At 36.1% G+C, this 24,589-nt stretch overlaps 1 protein-coding gene across 2 annotated transcripts in view; it reads left to right on the top strand.

Annotated features, from left to right (window-relative positions):
- The first annotated feature begins 1,401 nt into the window (after positions 1-1,401).
- Positions 1,402-24,589, top strand: part of opn7b (opsin 7, group member b) — a 64,296-nt gene continuing 41,108 nt past the window's right edge. Inside the window, exon 1 of one of the 2 annotated variants that reach the window (XM_008413898.2) lies at positions 1,402-2,061. The gene's annotated coding sequence lies outside the window, so the exon portion shown is untranslated. The remainder of the gene's footprint in view (positions 2,062-24,589) is intronic. The other variant, XM_008413897.2, reaches the window with a different exon arrangement.

Here is a 24,589-nt window from a genome sequence, read left to right on the forward strand (position 1 = left end):
TCGAACTGTTTCACAGTCTTCATTTATGAAGAGAACAGATTGTTTCTTTACAAAAACAAAACAAAAACATAATAGGAGTATGCTAAATGTGTGTAGTATTTAAATGACAAAAACAGGATCAGTTTAAGAAGGACTTATGCATGAAATGTATCAATAAACAGGTAAAAAAAGACAAATCTTTTGTCTATTAAACCGTTTCTCTGTTGGAAATATGTTTTGTCCCAATATTATAAATTAATTAAAATGTAGCAAAGGATAAACACAAAGTTGATAAAAGACAATAAAACACAGTTCAGCGCTTAAGTTTTTCCAAGTGAATTTATTTTGACAGTTCTTCCAAGTTTCTGATTAAACAAACACAAAGAAGTGAAAGGAATGCGCCCAGTTTTCATCATTTTGAAAGTAAAATGCATGTTAATAAAAAGAGATGCAATAAAATCCTAGTGCGTCAATATACTTATATAGCCTTCAAGAGTCTCCCAGTGATGAGAACATCAGGGCCAAATTGGGACAGATCTCCGCCCAAGGACACCAAACCATGTTGTCTTTGCACGCACGGCGTTGACGTCACATCTGCATGAGCCAATGCGGCTCACTTGTTTCGCTTTGACAGCTAGAAGAGACTAAGTCGTATTTAAGAGCACAAAAAGCAATACTATGAACATTGCTGTCTTCCAAACATAATGGGATTTTAAGTTTTCATTAGTTTCCAAGTGATCCCGAAATAAGAAGATGATGGCTTGTAAATATTCGTCACTACCAGTTAAAGCTAACGCTGCACAGCAAAGTTTGCAGCATTCACTTCACTCCAGATCAGCTTCTTCAGCCTAAAACTACGGGGAGGGGACAACGGCTGATAAATAAAGGAGCCGTCCCTGAGTTATTTCCATGAAATCACTTCAGTATTCAGCCTGAAGGTTTACTGATGATTCTGGGAGAATCAAGGTATTGTCGCCAAGACTGAACAGGTGGTCAGGAGTTTGATGCAAAGACAACATAGACAGACTGGAGATAACCGGATGGGAAATGCTGCGTTACTTTTAAACAGCTTTGTCGTGAAAGGTTTCATATTTTACAGTTGTGTGCTCGGCTAGACAAACCAGAACAGAATATATGGGGTGTATTAATTCTTTGATGTAACACACGTCTTCATTCCATTATCTGCCTTTCTGTCTTTCTTTTTTTTTTTATCTTTTTTTTTTTATTGTTGCTGGCATTAGATCTTCTGACACAGATTTACCGGTAGATTCAGATAATCTGCAGAGCAAAGGCACATGCTGTGATGCCTTTGCTAGTGGCAATAAACTGTGCTTGTTGGCAAAGATTAACAATGACGTTTTGCACTTCAAAGTCTCAATCCCTCCATGCAGAGAACTCGCCCGGGCATCTTTCTATCCCACCGTTCTCTCCTTGCGTCTTTCATTCTGAATCTTTGCCTCGTCAGTGTTTTGTAGTGCCTGATATGCAGCACAATCCTCGCTGAAACCTCATAATAGAAATTAAATCTTATTATAGATGAGAGAAAAAAAACAACAGTTTTTGAAACCACAGCAGTGGGCAACAAAGAGGGCATGAGGGCATGTGAAGCAAAAAAATGTGGAGCATGAAGTGCTGAGACTGACAGTGCTGTGTGCTTTAGGTCTGTTTCTGCGAGAGAGGGAGGAGATGCAGTGTGGAGAATTTGTGTGCTGGAAGGAGATTTAAGTGGAGAGCGAGAGCAGAGAGGCAGAGAAGGGACTGGGGCGAGAGTGGGAGCTGAAGACTGAGAGAGAAACAGGCAAGGGGGAAAGAGGAGTAAGGGAGCATCGGAGTCGAGTCTGCTCCCGACCACCGCCTGTCGGATCTCCATGAGTTGACGGGCTGCTGCTGCTGCTGACTGGAGACTGGATCCTTTTGCAGCACACACACCAGAGTTTCTCCGTGGCTATGCGTTCAGCTTCCATTAACCTCTGCTTGCTCCGGCGCTGGCACACGAGTGAAGGTTTGACCAGCTTTGCTCTGGACCTGACTCAATACCCATGAAACCCTGCCAACTCTGGCATACCCTCCCCTCTCATTAAGGTAAGGGAATAAAGACTTTTCTGACTCTTAACTGGTGTTCGAGCAGCATTTGACCTATTCAGTCATTAATCTGCATTTTAATTGAGGAAACTGCTCTAAAACTAGTGAGACGTTTTCTATGCATGCAACATTTGTCAACAAGAAACAAGGCAGTAGTTAGGTCAAGCTGTCACTGTTTTCAATCTTTTCTAATGAATATTAATCACTGACCTCAGAGTTACTCTACATATCGCTGGTTCTTGTGCTTTCACATTTAATACAAGTGAGATTAGCTCCACTCCATGTCTGTCTCCTGCAGGACTTCAATAAATTGTGATGTTTAGATGAGATGAAATGAATGTGTTGACCCTAGTACCTATATCACAAGCACTCAATATAGGTCACCTGAACCAGATCTTAATTCTGTTTGTTGTGCAGGAGAAACTGATTGAGTTAAAGCCCTGTCCTTTGGAGTCTTATAGCTCTGAGAAACTTGCTTTAAAAATCTATGGAAAGTTTAAGGAAAACAAGTTAATGCGCACGCTGAGTCCCTTTTAGTCACTCTGGTTTGTTAGATTTTGCAATGAACATGTTCACAACTGGAATCTCTACAGCACAAACAGACGCCCCACAACCTCCTAAAGCAGCTGCCTAAATATACATGTCTCTGTAACGTGAGCTTTAACTACCAGAAACTAATTCTGTTGCTGCTGTTTTGTTTTATGTTTATGCTCAGTTTGTATTTTTTTAAATGGATCTCTTTCTACGCCAGCCTTAACAAGTCAAAGACTATGAAAGAAAGAACACACTCAGTCTAAATTCTAGGATTTTAGTTCTTTTTTTTAAAATCAAGCGCATAAAGTCATGGTGTAATAATCTAGTTTTGAATGACTGATGTTTGATCTACAGAGCCTGATGATGATTTTTACATGAAAAGTCTAGAATTGATGGCGTACATCGAGTACTTTTGTAACCATTCTTGTTCAGAATGACATGGTCACATTTTATAAATACAACATTAAAGACTTGCTGTATAAAGACTGCCTGAGCTCAAAATATTCTACAGTTTTGAGGCAACTTTCTTAAAGCACGGCACAACACAACTGCAAAGACGTCAGTGAATCAAAAGTAATAACCTTCAAGCTTTTTTGCACTCATAATTAATAAGAGTTAGATGAAATCTGTATTACATGGAGTGCTGATGTAAGGATGAGGATTTCAACTACTTGTGTTGGGGGTATCAAAGAAACGGCATGTATGGTTGCAGCAGATGCACTTAGAGATGTGATCATTTTAAGAGGATGAGCAGCACACGTCAAGTGAAGTTTGGCAGAGCAGACGTCCAAAATATTCTGTATTATGTTCCCAGCTGTAATAATAATTAGACAGGCCGTGTCTAAAATCCAACATTAGGACACCAAGCTTAGCTGTTGCCTGCTGTCATTATTGCTGCGGGGGAAATCTGTAATACCCATTGCTCCACGGCAAATTTATTTTAGAGTCACATGACGGTCAGGACCAGAGTGGGTGCACAGCTGAGAAACTGCATGTCAAAGCAAGAGACAAAGATGCCTTTGTAACATCCAGATTTTTTTCTATTATTATTATTTAAATGAAAAATTGAGAGAAAGCAGGAAAATGTCACAATACCAAAAGTAAATTTTCCTGAAGTGGTTTTGAATTTTCTATATTTTTACCCAATGATCCTCTGGACATATATGGAGGAAAATGTTCATCAGGAGTTCAAATAACTGGACAGAAAAATACCTTTGCCCAAGAAGATTCCTCCACTTTTCCCTCTGTGAAAAGAAAAATAATTTGATTAATTGGAAGCACTTCTGTTCAAGAGAACTCCCACAGTCACTCCGTAAAAACTAAGGGAGCCCTACATCTGTCTTATTATGGTAATGCGGGACACTGAATTATGAAAAAAATGATAATATTCTGCATAAAATGTACATTTAGTTTTTAAAAAGAATAAACTTAGCTGGTGTTTGTTCAGTCTTTTTCACCCTACTGTCTTAAAAAAACAGTGCATTCGTGATGCAGATAACATGATTATAACCAATTAAGCAGTTAGACTGATTTTGCAGCAGTATACTTGTTTTATTACTGTTTTAAACAAAGCAGTTACATTGTACACCGGGAACTATTCACAGATTGTCACCTGGAAAACAGAGATGTATATGTTCTTAAATAAATCATTTCTTACAAAAAAATCTACCAAAGAAAGGAAGAAGAAATGCAGCAATGTTCAACTGAAGGCATCCTTTTCATCTGGCGAATTGTGATTTTGCTTTTCTAACATTTTTTTTTTTTTTTTGGCAGCCGGCTGCATGTGTCTGTGTGGCAGGGCTCGGTGAAAGTGTCCCAGTGCATGCCTCTGTCTTTTTTATGAAGTAGGCACAGGCATTTTACTTTATATAAATAACCCATGACATAACCCATAAAGACCCACTCTGACACCACAGAGTCAGTGCCTTGCCCAGTATGTTGAAAGGTCTGAACCCACAATTAATCAGGTTTATGGAGCAGCTGAAGGAGAAGTCCCTTTTGAATTGGAAAGGTGATGTTTTATTGGACTCAGTCCACTAGCTGAGCCTGTTTTTGCTGCCTAATAGTTGCATCGCATCTGTGCCGTTATCTCTTCAGATAATGCTCCTTTATATTATTTTTTTAAATCCTTTTTACTTTCATTATGGAAAAGGCTTGTATTCTTATTTTCGTTGGAAAAAAAATGGAAGCGTTGTAGGAACGAATAAAGCTCTGATTTATTTTGTAGTAGAATATGGAGAAACATGATTGTACGCAGATTTCAGTGGAAGAGGTCACCGACTTAGCGTGGGAGTGCATAATGAATGGAGGTTTATCATTGTTCCCTTGTGGGCACTTACTCATGCATCTACCTGTTAAATACATACTCAACTTTACACAGAGCAGCAGCAGTCAGCCTATGTTTAAACCAGCTGTACCTCGCACTTTCCCCGATTTATTCATATTAACTGGCACAATACGTACTATCTAAGCGTCGCCTTTTATTAAGGAAATAACAGAATGGTTTTAAAGTTGAGAGGAGAGGTCTAAAATTAGAATCAACACCACAGTTACATAGTAAAACCCTCCAAACCCGTGGACATCTTTTTATCCCAGTAGCTGCATTGCATGTATTGTTTTTTATTCCCAATAGTCAAAGATTTGCTTTGCACTACTTCACAAAAATAGCAACAAGGGCTATAAAGTAAACCTAAACAAAGACATTTTAATAATCTCAGAAACATTGTTAGGAATGAAGTATTCAAAGTGACATGCTACCAGAGTAAATACTAGACAGGTGTGATTAAAGGTTTTGCATTTGCATATTTGATCCCTTTATTTACTATGTTTCTCTACACTTACAGTAGCCATTGGGTGTTTAAATTATCTTTTTACACAAAGCATGTAGAGGAGATCATCAGAGAACTCGCATCATTTGTGAAAATAATAGCGATCCCTCTCAGTCTCCAAAAAGAACAATTTAATGTGCCTTGATAAGAACGTAGCTTGATAGTGCTCCATGCAGGCATAAAAATAGGTTAATTAAACTATGAGGGCTCATACAGCTAAAGCTGTATAGTGTTTCAATAAAGTAGAATTTTATTGAAAAATGTATTTATTTCAGTTACTAAGCGAAGCTCATTATTTAGATTAATTATAGACTGGTGTTTTCAAACTTTAATTATGATAATTTTTCCACTTACAGCTGATGAAAATACAACATTTAAGATTAGAACATTACATCAGACCAATGAAAGCATTTTAATGCAGAAATATAAGACTAATGAAAATGCAGTTCAATACCTGCTTTATGCTTGTTATTTTCAATAAGTACTTTCAGCTTGACAAATGAACCTCACATGAACATATAGTATAATTGTATACTGTATACAATGTATAATAGTATACTGTGAACTTTTGGTCAGTTTCCCGTTCTTACTGAAAGAAAATGCAGGTGGAGTTAAATAGTTTTTCTCTGTAATTGTACTGAAAATAAAGAGTTTGATTGTGGGATACCAGGTATCTCAGGGTTATAGAAAGGGCATCATGAACAGAGGCTACAGATCTCGATGCAGAGGTCCCTGGTTCGAATCCCAGCCTCGTGCCATTAGCTGCATGTCTTCTATTTTTCTTTCTTCCCCACTTCCTGTTGAGCTACCAGTGAACAGAGGTCACAAGTGCCAAAAAATATTTGAAAATATAGTTTGGTTCACTATATGCATTACATGTCGAGCATAAAACTAAATGTAACAACTTTTTGTAATTCTTAAAACACACATCAAATGCAGATAGCTTATTGTTTGCCCATCTTGCTCCAGTCTGCCCATTTTGCAAAACGGTCAAATTTGCAAACCATATAAATAATATTTGTAATGAAACTCTCTCAATTTAAAATAATCTACTGAAAAAAATAAAATAGTGAAAAGGTTATTTTAAAATCAAACACACTGGAAAAGATAATAATTGATTAATCATTTTTCACCTCTTCCTATGAAGGTTTGTGTTAAAAATCCTTCCCACTTGGATGCCATCTTTGCAGTCTCTGGTTGTGGCTGTATAATAGGGAACAGTACTTCTGCACTGAGGACCCTCAGCAAAGCAAAACTGCTGTTTAACAAAGGAGCCTTGCATTTTAAAACCACTTATCCTCCACGGGGAGAAGAAATTGTACAGTCCATTCACAAACCTGATTGCACCAAATCATCATGATTTCATTTTGTTCTGCCATGATCTCTTTTTCCTACACTGTGTGGTTGAATATGAGGTCAAGCATACAAAGCTGCCATTGAAAAATCATCAGTGTTTTTCCCCCTAACATTGATGATGCTGTAATTTATCATCTTCTGCTGAGACCTCAGAGTTTGGCAAGAGATGTTTGTGCTTTTGTTCTCTTGTCAGTATACTGGCTATATTCTGTTCACCTCTGGGTATGTAGGGACTGTCCTGCAGTTTTTTGCAAACATATAACTGTGTAAATATATCCTGCAGAAGAAGCGTCAGTCAGAATCTAATCATTTTTTTTTCTTTTTTTCCCACCCTATAGGTCATGGAAATTTCTTTTTTTTCATTTACATTTACTGCTGTCCAATGAAGTCATTGCTATGTATGAATTTCAAAATTTGCTGACATATTTTCTTTTTTTTTTCTTTTTTTTTACAAGTAGGAAACATGTTGGGATCAGTTAAATATCTTGTAAAAAATCTAACGCTCATTTAGTAAAATGCATAAACTATTAATGTTTAATTTATAAATAATATTCAGACTGGAGTCTGGAGCAGACGGCGGGACTCAACATCAGCAGCATTTTAATAACTGGTGATGGATTCTCCATCTATGTGCGGTTTATCCGAACTGGATCTAGTTTTTAACCAGCAAACTGCTGTGTGCGAAGCTTTCACCACATCATTCATTAACCCTGTCACGACTTCATCATGAGGGAAAAGCCTGTTTGCTTCCACACAGGATGCTAGAACAACACAGTGGAAATACAAATTAACTTTGCTCTTTAGTTAGCATTACACAAGCAAAATGAAAGCGTTGCTCACTGAACAGCGAGTGCCGCGCCGCTGCAGCTCAGTGGGATCCAGCGCTTTTCCTTTTCTCAAGTAATTGAAAATACCATGTTGTTAAAAGAAGTGCTTCGCTGCGGGACATATCTTGTAAAAATAATTAAAGAAGACGCACATTATCTGTGTTGGCTGGAAGAGCCCAGCGTACGGCCGGGAGGGGAGTTTTTGTACTTTGGACAGCTTATTGTACCAAAACAGTCTGAAATTAAAGCTGTAATGTTTGCTGTGATAGAAACTTAACTGCTAAATTCCTGTTCAGTTAAATAACAGCAACATAATATGCATGTTTTCACTATGTTATCAGAAATCTGACACTACTGCTCACAACCAAGTGAACATTCATTTAATAACAAATATTGGTATGACAGTCTCATTCAGAGATCTCATGATGTTAAAACGCCTCAATGTGGGAAGAGAAGTCGAGGCGCTTTTACCACAGGCTTACAGCATGTGTAGAGTAATAAGCAAAAGATTTTATTAGGAGACACAGATACGATGAAGTGTGCCCCCTTGAACACCTCACTAGGCATAAGTGGTCATCAGCTGGGGTCCACTAGTCATTAATGCCTTGCTCCTTTAACCCCAATACATCTCCTTGTGGAGGAGAATCTGGAATCTGTACCTACAACCCCTTTGCTTATTTGGCCCACAGCTCCTATTCCTCTTCAGCTATTCTCTAATGGCTTTCTGACACCCTTTCTTAGCAGCACTCGCAACTAAAATAAGAAGACTTTTCAAGGAATTAATACTATGCAACTGAACCAAATATATGTCTGTATACTCTAATACATATAACACACACGCACACACACTTATTTACGCATAGAGTCTAAGAAATCTTATCCATGTCATGTCAAATTGCACCAGTAGAAAGGACGTGCAGGATTTATGATTTACAACTTCTGAGTATTCCTTGTTATGAATAGACAGATAAAATATCAAAATGAGGCTGTAAGCAAAAATCCTTTAAATATTCAGATCAGATGATGAAAGTCTGAGAGTAAAGGCAGGGTAAGGAAAGAAATGATGAAACTGTGGCAACAACCCTCGAAGGATGCAAACAATTTGAAGGCAACTATTGATAAACAGTGACAATTCTGCCATAGAAAAACATTCACTAATGATTGTTGATGGTGTACACAAGAGAGATGCATTATTATATATCTTGTGTAAAGTATGAAACAGCATGAAGAGTTTTGGCAGAAATCTACAAAGATTATAAGTTGGAGAGTTAATTTCTTCCAAAAAAAAAAGGCCCATCAGAAGGCAGGACATTATTGCTTTATTCTTATGTTTGAAATACCTGACTTTATCACAGAATATCATCTGTAGCTAATCATACAAGATCATAAGAGAGGAGAAAATTCAACTCTTGTGTATGTTAGCTCCTCTAAGTACAGTAAATGTAATTTTCTTGTCATCCAGTGGCAATGTGTTGGAGTAGCTCTGTTACGTTATTTCTGATATGTTTTCTCTAGACTTTTGTTCATAATGTTTTGGTTATTGCCTCATCCAGAACAGTCATTGCATGTTCTGGCTTTCTATCCTGGATTTTGATGCTGTGCAGGTGGAAGGACTATCGGTCTGCTGCCTGCACTTTGAGCAGCTAACACGTCATAAAGCAGTAGTGTCTTCAGTCAGAGGACTCCTGGGATTTGTTGCAAGACTGACTGCTACCAGAAATTCTTCCTCCCCATAGCATCGCCATCTATGTCACTGAAGAAACTTCTTTGGGATAAACATTTTCTTTGTATATAATTTTTCCTAAATATGTTTACCATAGAAGAAAATATATACATCCTCTTATTTGTAAAAGTTTTATGTTGTTCTTAAACTATTCAGTTACACATAGATTGGTGGTTATTTAAAAAATTGGATTTTCTTACAGTAGATAATTATTAAAGTTTGGCTTTTTTAAAATCAGGGACTCTAAAGTTTTAGCTACCCACTGAGACTAAATATGACCTCTTTGGATTGTGAAGTTTCAAAATCCTGCTCAACAAAAAGTAAAAACAGATGTTATCAGCCAACTCAGCCAGGTGTGTCAAGATGGCAAGAAAATAGTTACAAAAAGTTTATTATAAGAGATTTTTAAAAATTTGGAAAAGGAAGTGCTGCTCAAGCGAATAAAAGTCAAATGCAAATCTTTCTTAGTACAGCAGAGCTAGTCTAACTACTGAAAATAAAATAACAAAAAAAAACTAAAAATGTAATTAAGCCAAACCAGAATCACCACCAAATTTGCACTTATTACATGATTAAAACAGGGGGGAGGGGGGAAGGTCTAACGTAGCTTCCTATGTTGTTCTGGATTTAGTTTTAGCACAAACAAAGTTTTGACTGTCAGGCCTCAAAGTCTCAACAACCCTCACTAAACACAGACTTTAATAAGCAACAAGGGACAAGCTCCAAATTCAGTCCAAGTCTGTCCCATGAATATGCTTCCCTCAGAGCCTTTTGAAGGTGCAGGGTCTAATCCTCTGCTGTGATTGGTGCCGTGTCCCACAGCTGGTCCAATGGGCTTTCCACAGGAGGGAGGCAGGCCAAAGGCTCCAAACAGCCAAATGTCAGTGTGTGTGTTGCCACGCTCAAATGTGCATGAAGAAAGGCCGCCCCACTTCTTCCAAGGCTAGGTCATTCAATAAATTACAATGTGTAATACTCAGAAATGTCCCTGTTGTGGGACAACAAATGATATTTCAATTCATCTGAAAGATTAAAAGAACCTTTTAAAAATAACAAGCTTTAAGCAGGTATTAAACATGATTTTCAGGCCCCATTTTACCATATATATGGTAAATATATATGGTAAAATATATATTTTACCATATAGACCGATAACATTACATCTTATCGGTCTGATGTAATATTGTAATTTTAAATGTGTTTTCATTTGTTGTAAGCAGACAATCATTATGATTATTTAAAATTCTGACTTAAAAAAAACCTAAAACGTTTGTGTATAATTACCCTGTAGAATGAGCTGGACTCAGTGAACTGAGTTATGAAAATAAAACATTTCAAATTTATTAAGTAGGATTGTTGAACTAAACAAAACACGACCAAAGCCAAAGATGAGAAAGAAATATTTACTAAAAGTGAGAAAATAGATCAAGGAAAACGGAAAGCAGCAGGACACAGAGAACGTAGAATATTAAAATAAAACAGGAACTGCACTCAAGTGAAAAGTCAAAAGTCCAAAACCAAAGCATAAAATGTCACAGAACTTAAGAACAATGGAACAAACACAGCCAGACTGCTTCACTGAGCGAAAATGAAGATTGATTTAAAATATACTTTTCAAAAGAAAAGGTCTTTAGGGCCGCTGTTTGTGATCTATGGAAATGTTTTTGCATGAATCACTTGTTCCTCTTTTTGCACATTGAGAACTGCCTCTATCTTTGCATCTCTACTTAATATTTATGGGGAAACCATTTATGAATGAAAAATGTCTAGAAAGATTAATAGCTAACAATTTCAGTCTGGTTCAGGAGAACTGTTAAGCTTCCCAGCTGCAGCTGTGCAGCAGTAGCAGCATCAAAGCAATTTGAACAAAATCTACAGAAATAAGAGCCTGTCCAACACACGTCAGCTCTCACTGCCACTATGTAGTGATTCATTGTTGTTCATGATTTACTCAATGAGTTTTAACATGCTGGTTAAGCTAGGGCTTGACTTTTACTCCACGTGTTTAAAATCATTTTGAGTTCTTTTTAAAATACAACCCATTGTTGAACTTTATCAGAGACATTGTTCTGGTTATATTCTTTCTAAAAGAGACCCACTTTAGAGCTAAAGCTAAATCTATCCAGCTGGCAGAGGGCCAAGCATCACTTTGCTGCCACAGCTCGCATAAAATAGTTTCCTGCAAGTGCAAAGAAGACCTCTACATTAATTATCCTCTCAGCCAACTTTTCAACTTTCACTTTCAGGCTTAATGCATATCGAATGAGACACTTTAACATGGATCTCGTCTCTGCTTTGAAATGTATTAAAGGGCATAGGCATTAATTTTCACATTGACTTAAATATTCACAGTTTTGTCGAATGGAGATGGTTCAGGTTAAGTTTAAGATCAAGGGAACATGGGGCTGAATATGAATCATTTTAATGACTCACTAGGCTAATGTTTGATTTTAACTTTCTCTTAATCCACATATGAATCCTAACTTATTTTAAACACTATTTTGTGCGCAAACCCCATTCAAATCTCCAGCTTGAGACACTGTGGAGGTCTGAGGACAGAAGAGGCTGATGTGTTTGTGAGTTGTAGTTAATGCTGCAGTGTGACAGCAGTGCATATAATTAGACAAACTGGATAAAATGTCCACTGACATGTGACACTAATATGAGATGAATAATGGTGTAGATCATCAGGTTATGAAAGACTTATCAAAACAAAAACATATCCTGGTACTCCTTGAATTATGATGACTGTCAAACAAATACTGTTGAGCGGCATTATTAAAGGGAAAATGAGGGCTGTCATTGAGAAACAGTTCTAAAAGCTAAACAATTTCTTTAAAGAAGCTTCGTTGTGACAGGTTCATGTCATTCTTGTCATTTGGTCTGATCTCACTGAAGTGACACAAACTGCCAGTTTAAAAATAAAAGTGTGACTGCAACAGTATGCTGCCATCCAGACTGAGCAGCTGCCTTCTCCACAACTTTGTTGTAACCAGAGTTGTATGTATTTATGGCTTTGGTTTCCTAAATGGTCAAGGGACTGGTTCTCAATTTTATTATTATTATTATTATTATTATTATTATTATTATTATTATTATTATTATTATTATTATTATTTTAAATCCAAGTAAATATGCAATGATGTTTAAAAGTTGCTTGTAATCTTTGCAGTTTGTGACTGAATCAAAGTCTTAGAAGTGGAAGACATCTTTCATTGACACCAAGCTAAGGACAGACATTTATTGGTTTAAGTGCCGTATGTATATGGGTCAATGAGCCAGCGTGATTATCGGATAATGTGGTCATTCTCTCAGGGGTAATGATTCCTGAATGACAAGAAACCAAATGCCAGCCATTTTTCCCATTATCTACTTCATGCCTTTTGTATGAGGATGTCTCTCCCAGCTTAGACGGTATAAACAACTCTAATGTGATATTCTACACAGACATAGAAATCACAAGAAATTTTACAGGGAAGTTCAGTTATAAGGGTAAATTCATCAAATGAATGTCTGAAAAGTGTGACCTGCATATGTACTTTGCCCTGCCGAGTCAATACTTTGTTGAACCATCTTTTTTTTTTTCCTATCAGTTTTGCACAAGCAGAGACTAAAATTGTCCCTCTATAAATTATAGCAAAACTTAAAAACTGAAACAGAGAACTTGCTCTTTACCCCAACGTTGGATAAATGATCAAAAGGCAATAGATGCATGCATGGAAGGAGTTTTACACTTTTCATTGTTTTAATGTTGTCTAAGATTTTGATTATAGTTTGTGCTTGTTTTGCCTTTCGTTTTCGTAATGTCATCAGGATCAAGCGCTGAATCTACTTCTTCAAGTTTAGGTTTGCATAGTTCCAATTCACAACAAATGTCATCTTAAGGTACTTTTACAAACAAGTCATGTGAATTCCATCACACATACATTCAACTTAATTCTATCTATCAAACAATCTAGTTCAGTTCAAATTATTTAAAAATGTTTTTAAAGGAAATCAAACAGATTGCTTCGAGTCATTAAATTACAGCAAAACGAAAATACTTTTTCTTGTTTCATCTTTATAAAGTGCTCATTAGCAGCATCCAATTTACACAAAGAGAAACCTGTGACTGTTTCCAAAAGTAATTTTTTAACAGCTTTCTGATAGACCTGATGCTTTGCAAACACGACAGAGGAAAAGATTTCGATCTCTGCAAATCTATGTGGGACTAAAAAAAAAAGTATCCATGGCAACAAATTCACTGTACACATTTTTCTCTTATTCTTATTTATATTTTAAAACTCCACAAATGGTTGTTTTCATCACTCGCTCCATAACAATGCTCAACGTAATATTCAACATTTAAAAATTTTAACTTTAAAGTGCCTTATGTATTTTACCCGTATTTGTGCACTTGTATTAACTTTGTACTTACTCATTTAAAAACAACTCTTATTTATCCTCCTGACTTTGGCTTTGAAGTTAGCAGAACATGTTTGATCCTTCGGTGTCTCAGCTTCTCATCTCATGACTTTGAGGTTTGAAAGATTACATCGGGTCTGTGTTGCATTCCCTCTGAAACCGAGCCTCTTACGTCTGTCTGATGCAGAGCTTGATTCACTGCCACCTTTCCTTTCTCAACATGTGTAATTACGTCGCTGTGTGCGGTCTGCGGATGGCACAGCAAGAAGTTGTTTAAGGGGTGAAGGAAAATGGATGCCCAGCTCTTCAGGATGACATTTAAAATGGGTAACAAAAGCAGGGTGGAGGCTGGGAAGCGAGGCGAGTGCATCAGGTATTCGGATCACTGTTGTTGTTCATAAAAACCGTCAGACTGGGATCAGATTTATGTGGTTCTACAACAACAACTCATGCTGTGTTCCCGCCTTGACCACTGCTATGTGTTTACAACTCTGCAGCATGTCCTGCTGTAAAGAGTAAAAAATAATGCCAAGGTGAGGAAATCTCTGTCGTTGATGCTGCTTTCACTGATTGGTGTGCCGACTTGAAAATGTGTCCCAAGAGTTTGATGAGAAGGTGGATGAGACAAGGTATTTTCATGGGCAGTGTAATGTTGAACTAAGTCAGCAACCTATTTTGTTTCCTGTGGGTAATTCATTTAGTTACAATAAGCTAGAGTGTTTGTCTCAACAAATCTTTCACAGAGATTATTTTATTTCCTCTCTTGAACATTAAGTTCATATTAAAATATCCTAAAAACAATGTGAAAACAAAAAAAGTCTAAAGAAAGTGTTATAAAGAAACATAATTTTAGTCCTTGTCACCAAAGGAAGATGAGAACGGTTTAAAACTTCAGCTTCATTTTACGTAGGTTCCCAGTTTTGCAAAGTTGTGCATTATATGTAAACTATACTATGATTATTTTTATCAATAAGGGCAAAAACAAGTAAAGATGATCGTTAAGAAATACAGTAAAAGCCAGCTAGACCCAATTAGCCACAGGTCTATAGAAACAAGTCCTGAAACTCTCTTTCACACAGATGTTACGCTCTCGGGGGAACAAAATCAGACTGTCGTCCTAGTTTTATAAGCATGAAGTAACAGACCGTGTGGATGGCTATGCCAAATAAACACAATATATTTGGGTCGAGGAAGCTGTTTGTACAGTCTTCTGACCTCTGACCCCACTCGTGATTATTTGGGAAGTTTCCTGTTGCTGGAACATCCAATCAGTGCTACTTTGTTTCTTGGAATAGCTGTTTGCTTGTGAAGTCTGAAAGACTTAAATCATCCTGGGCTTATTTTATTTCCGGTGTTGAACATTAAAATTCATGTTAAAAACTACTGGAAACAAAAAGAGTCTAAAGAAAGTGTCACAAAGAAACAGAATACAGGTCATATGTAAAATTTTAAAGATGATTTTCGACTTTGGTCTTCTTTAGTTACATTTCCAACAAAGCAAAGGAAAACAAGATTGGTTTAAAACTTAAGTCTCATGTGAGGTGCTATATAAAAGGCTGTGTGTAAAGTTAGTGTTATATGTACATCTTCTAGCTTATTGCCCATGCAACATCCTCTCTTTATTACCCGACATAGCTGTCCCAGTTTTATTTATTTATTTTTTTCTAATTTAATTATTTGCCCAGTTCTCTAAACAATGCCTGAAGGTTTCAATCTGCTTAATATTTTTTCCACAACTTGGAATTAAACGTAATAATATATTGTTGTTGTTGTTTTTGTCTGAGCAATATGGTTTAGTGCCACTTTAAAGGTTCAACATGTTATTTGGAAAATATCTGGGCAATACAATACAAATTATTTAATACTGCTCTGGTATTCAATTCCCAAGATTATAACTTCACATAGCATTTTTACAGCGTCTTTTACCCGTGCACAAATTTTTAATTAGATTGAAGTCTGATATTTTTAAGCTCGTCCTTTGATCATTTGATTATTGCCTTTAAAATATTAGTTGTTGTCAATTTAAAAGAGAATTTCCCGTCTTAGTCTAAAATAATTTTTTACTATTCTGCCTGCATTTCAACCATTGCTAATTTCTTGGTCCTGGAACTAAAAATCATCTTTAAAACTCTCATTTTTCATCTAGGCCTACCTTGGACATTGTTTTATGGTCTCAATAATATTTTTTTGGTTTGTTGCACACACAGTGATTTACTTCATTGGTTCAAGAAACAAATCTCGGTTTTATTCAACCCAGTACCTGTAGTACTGAAGAGATTATACTACATCAGTTTATGATGTGTTGACATAGAAATTGTCCCTTGGATCAGTTCATTTTTTTCCCTTCACGGTTTTATTTTAACAGTTAATTAAAAATGAAGGTGTTTTCAGCTTCAACCATATATAGATAAGAGCACAGTTTTCATCTGCTAGTTAAGGGCTCTGAAGCACTGGAGCTCAGGAGCAGCAAGAGGCTATTTGGCTCACTTAATATGTAAAACTATGAAATATTGGTCTATTTTTTTGTTTTCTCCAATTATTCTATATTCCCATGAAAATACACTGGCCCCACTTTGAAACTCTTGGTAAATTTTAGACATTCTTATGTTTTTTGCAGTTTTTAAACTATACATTTTGTTTTTATTTATTTATTTATTAGAGGTGTGCCGATCGATCGGCTACCGATCATAATTGGCCGATTATGTGTATGATCAGTGATCGCCGATCACGGTCTCTTGTTGCCAATCACACAAACCGATGACCTGCATCTCCTTTCGCAGCCTGCCTTTGCAGCTGGTCTCCTCTTTCCTTCACACTGCGCAAACCCGCAGCAACAAGCTTCAGAAGCTTGTTGCTGCGGACGAAGCTGCTTCAGACGAAGCTTCGCTTCTGCTCCACCTGGTAGTGACTCTCACACCAAACCTCTGCTTAATGCTGCAACGTATAACATAAAAAAATACATTTTACATACGTATTAAAACTTTCGCTGTCCTAACATGAGACAGAAAATCTCTAAAAAAATAATCGATCTCCTCCCTGCTCTGCATAATTACTCCGATCAGTCAGAAACAGCCAATCACAACTAGCAGTAATCAGCTAGCCACCATGCTATCAGGAAGTTTTCATTCAGTAACTCTGGATTGTTTATTCTAATGGATCCTGTATTTCCCTTTGAATGCTAAGTTTTATACTTGAATTTTTTGGCAATGTTGAGAGGTTTTATTTTGGCTCTTTGCATTTTTTAGCCTCTTCAGAGCCTTCAGATGTTATCAGTCTGTTAAAGATAGTATTACCGATAGCAGTACAATTTGCACAATGTTTGATTTGTTTAGTTTTCTTGGAAAAAGTTATTAAAACCAGGTTTTTGTCTAAATTAAGGTGAATTTATGGTTCCTTTTTCCACATAATGTAACCGTAGTGCTTATGATTTAAAAAATAATAATTATGTGATCGGTATCGGTGATCGGCCCTCATGGGTGATCGGCGATCACCCATGGGTGATCACACCTCTATTATTTATTAATCGGCACACCTCTATTATTTATTTATTTATTTATTTTTTGCCTTTTCTTTTAACATCCAGTTTTGCATCTTTCCTAATCAGTTTTATAGCCAAATTCAAAGAAAATATATTCTCACATTAGGATCATGCCACATTCATGCTTCTCTGGAAGCTTAAAAATACCCAAGGTAACTTTCAATTATTGATTTTTTTTTCTTTTACAAATGGTGTTGGACATTATAGATAGTTCAGCCATAAACTAATCAAACTAAAGTACCTCTCAAGGTCAGAGAATTGTCCAAATGTCTTTTGGCAAATTCCCAGTAGGTTCCCAAATGACTTTCATTCAGGAATGGCTTCTGTCTCACTAGTTACTCACAAATCCATGACCTGAATGATTAGATGTTGCAGAAGTAAATTGACAGATAAACAATTCCTTCTACACACAATTAAACTACTTTAGATGGTAATCTGAGAAACAAAAAACTGATATTTATCGTTCAGTTCAGCCAAACCTAAAGAGAGGCAGTCTTATGTAAAATTGACTTTTTTGAGCTTTGCATCATGTCATAATGTTATTCCCACACGTTCCATGTGCGGCTCCTCCATGGAGCTGCAGTTTCCAAGCCAACTTTCAGCCTCACAGAGCACTACTTCCCCCTAACTCCACTCTGCTCCTTCAAACTAGCAGCAGAAATTAGCAAACACCATGGAACTTGAAATGTTTAGTGGTTAATAGAGGAGCACTGGTTTGATGACTTCCTGAAGTCTGACTGTGAGAGAGTTTCTCAAAGAGACAGAGTCTCAATTTCAAGACATTGTTACAAAGTCAGCAATAAGCATCATACTTTCATTCTGTACTGATTTAGATTCACTCACCTCAGCATGTCGACTGCTTAAGGGGAAACATGACAAGGGAGTTTGACATTTTCTAGAGAATTCAGCAAAATTTGAACAATTTGCTCTATCCCTAGTCGTCTTGTTTCAGACATGATTCATACTTTCCTCAATAATAGGACAAAACTGTTATTTTTTTTCTTCAAAAGGCACCATTAAAATGCAGCCAATAAAATTGTCTACTTTGATGAATTTTGATGCTGTCTCACTATGAATGTTATGTTTTCAACTTGTTTATTTTTGCATTTGTTGCAGTTTCATTGGGGACACATCTGCCTGACAAGGTTTAAATGTTTCTTCATCAGACACTTATTTGAAATGGCTTATGATGCATCACTGTGAACTTTTTTAGTTCTGAATGTTTCAAAAATATTTGACTATCTTTACCAACACACTCAAGAGAAATCGAAAACTATTTGCTTTGCTATTACGAAGCACTCTGAAGACTGATGAGAAAACAAATTAAATAATTTTTTCAGACTGCCTGTCAAAAATAATAATAATAATTAAAAAAAACTTTAACATTGTGAAAACTTAATGTATAAATATACAATTTGTTTGGACTCTGAAGGGTATTAAAAGTGAGCATTGTTATGATTTTGTAAATGACTTTGCAGAACAACAGTCTGAAGGCTGTCAAATGTGGAAGCAAAAACTTCATGAGCAGGACTAGCATCTCCTGATTAGATGCAAATGATGAATGGGGCACTGACAAGGTGCAGAGGGGCTTGAAAGCATAGCAAGCAAAAAAAAAAAAAAAAAGGAAGGAAGGAAGGAAAAATAAATAAATAGAACATGGAGAGTGTCCTTCAGATAATTATCCAGTAACCTGAAAGCCTTCACCTCGATGATCACACATGGAAGAAAGCAGTTAATTACACTAGTAATACATTTAATTACAAAAGTCCTGACTCTAAAGTCTTATGGTGGCACAGCAGCCTCCTCCACTCCACATCTGCATGCATACGGACATGGCAGGAATTTTACACTGCATGCGGTTCCTGGCACATCTCTGATCATCCTCAAACCAGAAACCTCCAGATTCGCGGCCACTTGCTCTACCAACTGAGCCACTGTCTCCATCACACCCAGATACAATAATCTGCCACTTTATTCGGTATGCCTATTCAATTGCTTGTTAACACACATAGTGAAACAGGAAATTGTATGGCAGAAACTCCTGACTTACAATGAGATGTAACCCTGGATTTTGTCTTCATTAGTCTGAAGACTAATTGAGTCAAATTTGCTTTGACTCAATTAGTACCAGTTTTCATGGTCCTAGAGCTAGAGCTTAATGCAGTGGGAATACAAAAAATGGTAAGAATAACCACAAGCATGAGGTAAGCACTGAAACATCTTTGCATATTCTGCTAATTATGTTGGTTGCAAAATGGACAACCCACACTAAAGTGCACCAAGGCAATAGGATTCAGTCAGACATTTATGTTGCACTCATGTTTAAAACAGAACAAAATCCATAAGAGTAAAAAAAGATGAAGTTCAATAGTAGTTTAATAAAATATTGAAATCAATGTTGAACAATTGCATATTTATAAACATTTTCTGTTTTTTATTTTCTGTACTACAACTTTTCATCATTTTGTCCTTCTACTTGTAGCGGTATGATAAATTAGTCTGAGGTGCATCCAGACTGTGCATCAGTACTGCTTGAAAATAAGTAAGTAAATATCAAGAAAATGTGTTATGAATGCCTAGAGCCAACTTACAGAAGGGTTCGTCTTTGCAGATGTCGTCCAGTGTATTTTGTTTTTTAAACTTGTACCCAACTTGTACCCAGTTATTAATACAAAATTATATCCCTCCCAGTACCAGCAAAGAATACATAATAAAGTGTCCAGTGTTCCTGTCAGGTTGTTACTGACCCTTAAATTTACATCCTTAAGTGAACAAAGACAAAAGACTTTGAACCCAAAGGACAAAAAACATTTCTTGTGGAAAAAGAGTCCATTTTAGGCTTTTTAATTTCAACTTGAGAGATCATAACAGTGAGACGTAGGTCAACTAATCCTTTTCCCTCATACCGTCTTTCTTTAATTCAACCATGCTTTGATCCTGTGTGTCTGAATAAACAAAGAATAAAGAAAATTGTTAATTGGCTGGTTAATTTTACTCACCTACATTTTGCAAACATTCTTGCCATTACTGTATGTATTTTTCCTTTTTTTTTTGCCTGGAATTCAATGTAAAGGACCAGATTAAAATGCTTTCATGCAGGCAGACATAAAAACAATAATCCCTTCCTACAACACTGCAGTCAGATCATCTAGCAAGAGCTGCCAATAAGAAAAAGGGGAAGCCCCATGTGAAATGGCAAAAACAATCAGGGTGCAGTGGGAGTCGTGAGGGGGTTTAATCATTTGTCTTTTATCTCGCTCCCTGTAGCCATGTGATTAACCAACATTAGGATTAGATTGTTTGGTGTAAACTCTTTCTTAGTTCAATGAATGAAAGCAGAGACATAATGGCAATCTGCTCAGGATCAAAAATACTTCGCTGTCACGAACAGGACAGACTCTGGAGAAATTTGCGGGTTTTGTCTGAAATGTCCACACTTTACTGTGTTTCATGTATATGTTTTTCACTCCTCTAAAACAGTTTAGGTAAATGTAGTCAGAGTAAAAGTTGATGTGAATCAGATAAAGAATGCAAGATTTTACTTTAAATCTGAAAATTTTCTTTTAATCTTAATCAATGTATGGTTCTGTGGAAGAAAACTTTAGTAATTTGGAAGAGTTGAGTAGCTACTAGATATTAGGGGTGAAACACTATCCCAAAAAAATAAATAATAATAATCATGGTTCGATACATATTCAGGATTTAAAAATTACAGTTTGGTAAGTTGTCAGTGCATTTTAATGAAGAAAAAGTAAATAAAAGCATTGCTTTCTTTGCTTTAGTCAGCAGTAAGTAAATAATATTTTTCAGTTTCAGAAATTAATTTGATTTTATTGTGCTCTGAAACTTAAACGACTTTTAGAATGCAATAACTAACTGGAGATTTAGTTGGATTTTATTTTATAGCACAATCAATATGTTACCTTCACTTGTTCTAAAAATGATGTCAAACATAACTTAAATAAATTTAGCTTTGCAATCTGATGTCTTGAAATTGGCTTCTGTCTTTTTAGGAAAGGTCATCAGGGTTTTTTTTTTTTGTTTTGTTTTGTTTTCAGCAGGATAACATTCCTAAACATCTAGCCGAATCACCAAAGAAATGGTCACAAAATCAACCTTCTTTAATGGCCATCTCAGTTCCTTCACACAAATCTGTTAAAATACCTTCGGGGAAAGCTGAAGACATGAGAACATAATGAAAAAAACCCAAGACAAATTGTGCAAAAAGTAATTGCCAAAGAGCCCTCTCTCTGTGTACTCCAACTTTCTGAGATTACAGGAATTATATGTGCAGTTCTACTGGGACAAGAGGCTTGTGCAAAATATTAATAGCAGTGATACTAAAATACTAACAGTTGTGTCAACAGTGATTTTGTTAAAAAAAAATAATTATTTCTTAGCATAACATTTTTCCTTTTTTTTTTTTTAACATAATTTTGTTACCATCTGAAAGGTTTTTGTTGGCACAGGGCAACCTTGCAGTTTAAAAATGACCCCCAATTGGTCTGCGCTGTTCGTATTAACTGGTGGGCTTCAGTAGTTCTGGTTAAAGTTGATTAAGCTTTGAATTTATTGTTCAGAGAAATCTTAGGATTTCCTTCATACTGGGACTACTGGATCTCTATAAACATCTTAGATTATAGAGAAGATGATATCTACCGACGTATCTACATCATCTTCGGTGATGCAGATATCTTGTCTGACAGTGTGGAGAAAGAGCTGTGGAGAAAGAGCTCTGCCAAAAGATCAGAAAGCTGTTGAACAGGGAATTCACCTCCAGCTTGCACTGGGCTGCAGATCCACAACCCCAGGTGAATTTTGCTCTCTATATCTATGGCTCCTTTGATCTTTTCACAGCACTGGTCTTCATTTTTAAGACAAGCTGGACTCTTCATAAACTTAAACTTAGTCCTGCCAGCTTTCCCATGTCAACAATTCAACAATAAGATCACCTACACATTCTTTATTTATGTAAAAACATTTTGTCTTTGGAGTAATACAATATCTCTCATTGCTGTGAAAGTATAACATGACGTTGGACGGCTTATTGTTTCATGCTGTGCCATATCTGTGTTTTATACTGTAATTATATATGAAAATGGTTCTTATTTATATTACAGCATCACAATTCCTTACATCTGAAAATGACTACATTAGAAATGGTGAAAGAATGTCAGTGCTTCATAATTTACATCAACACCTTTATTCAGTACATACTCACACCTACAGCAGTGATCTTCATTAAACCATTTAACTAACACATAGGTTCTGATTATTTTTCTCTGTAATATGAATGTGAATAAGATTGTTTATTTAATTCTTACCAGAGCTAATTGTTCTATGTAAAACAAAATAAGTGTGCTAAATGAATTGGGGGGGTGGGGTGGGGGGGGGAGCCATGCTGCAGCAACTCTGTTGCTCGTTAGTTTTTTGTTGTTAGAATCCTGAACTTTCCCAGATACACGCAGGTCAAAAATGTTAATATAAGGATTTGAATTTAAGTACAAATGAAAACAGGAAAACAAAGTGTGGCTTGCATGTTCTGTAATAAGTTTCAAGAGAAAAATTAGAGAGGGAAATCAAACCTCGTTTTGATAGCAACAGTGGCATAGAAAATGTACAAAATACTTGTTTTATGGAGGAAGAATGAAATATTTAAGAATATATTTTTGTATGCTTTATTGCTATAAAACACAAGAGAGCTGTTATGCGTGACGTGAATTACAAATAGCTTTACAGAACAAAAATAATAATTTGGCAAAAGAAGGACATTGTTGCAGAGAAATTACAGAGTGAAACTATAAAATGCATGCATAAAAAGTTTTAAAAAAGTTAAATCTAGGCATGAGAAAAATGCTCATTTATTGTTTGTTCTTAAATGCTCACTGAATGACGGAAAAGGAAAATATTTAGATGTTAAATATGTTTCCAAAGATGAATAAAAGATGGAATAAGCAGATCTAATATTTATCTTACTTTAAGAAGTTCTCCATATAACAAATTATTTTATACAAATAACATACAAACGTGGAAGGATTTGTTGGGTAGCCCTAAATCAGACAGCAGAGAAACCATATTCCAGTGATTCAGACTGGAACTGGTTCATATCAGTGATTTCTGCTGCAGAGAGCCAGCTGCTACTCATCATGTCAAGCACATAACAACGATATGAAAAAAATAATAATTTTCTTAGATGAATATATAAAAGCTTTACTTACTGACTGGCTTAGAGAAACAATTGGCTCATTATGGTCAGTCTTACACAATACTGTCTTACTAGACAACCTTTATGTGATCAGTGTGTTTTGGTTCCTGTAGCAATGGTCAGTTCAGCAGTTCACAGTGAGAAGAGGAACAACTCCACCATTGTTTGCTTTGTGTTTATTCCTTTTTGATGGCATCCTCGTGCAGAGCGGCTGGCCAAATGGTTAATTTGTTGTGTGCTCTTGTGAGATTAGAACAAAGGCTTGATCAGAATTGTTCACTTTTTGCCATTTAACCAGATGACAGGACCCCCGGCTCCGCCTGCAGTTATAAGCTCTTTCTGGATCCACTCAGTGAGTTAACGTGTTTGTGGGATTTTTTAGGACTTGTGTTCATTCATTTTTATTCTACAAATGCCATCCTTCATTTTAGAGATGTTTCATAAAAAAAATAAAATAAAAAATCTGAAGTTTTCATTTTATTTTGAATAAATTGTCCTCTATCTCATAATTCAAAGTGACAAATACTCTATTTATATTTTCAGGAGAAGAGTGAAAGTGTAGTGACGGACAAGGTGTTTACCACAAGTTGTGGACTAGGTTTAATGTGCTGAATAACTTAATGTGGTTATTCATGTTGTATTTTAATTCACATGTTTAAAGATGCAGAATGTGCTCTTCTCTTATGTTAAGTTCTTGAATTTAGTTTAAGCGATCATTTAAAATAGAGCTGTCTATAATTATAATTGTGGAGTGAGGCAATTTTCTTCAGATAACTTTGTTCGTGAGCAAAGTGACACAAAATCCAGGGTTACATCTCATCTTCCTGTGTTCCTATTTGACATTTTTTACTTTTAAACCATGACTATAATATCAATTCGATAATGGCGATAATCAGACTCTAATGTCAATTTGTTGTGCATATAGTTGTAGAGGAGCAAACTGAAAGGCAAAAAAAAAAAGAAGTCAAACAAAAGACAAAGAAAAAGAGACAAAGAAAAAATCTGCCCATATGAATCAGTTTGTATATGTCCTTTTTCCTGTTCCAAATGCATTCAGAGGAGAGAAATTACTTTTCAGTCTGCCTTCAGACAAATCTGAGTGACAGACAGCTT

This window comes from Poecilia reticulata, linkage group LG7 (genome assembly GCF_000633615.1).
Source record: "Poecilia reticulata strain Guanapo linkage group LG7, Guppy_female_1.0+MT, whole genome shotgun sequence".
NCBI lineage: Eukaryota > Metazoa > Chordata > Actinopteri > Cyprinodontiformes > Poeciliidae > Poecilia > Poecilia reticulata.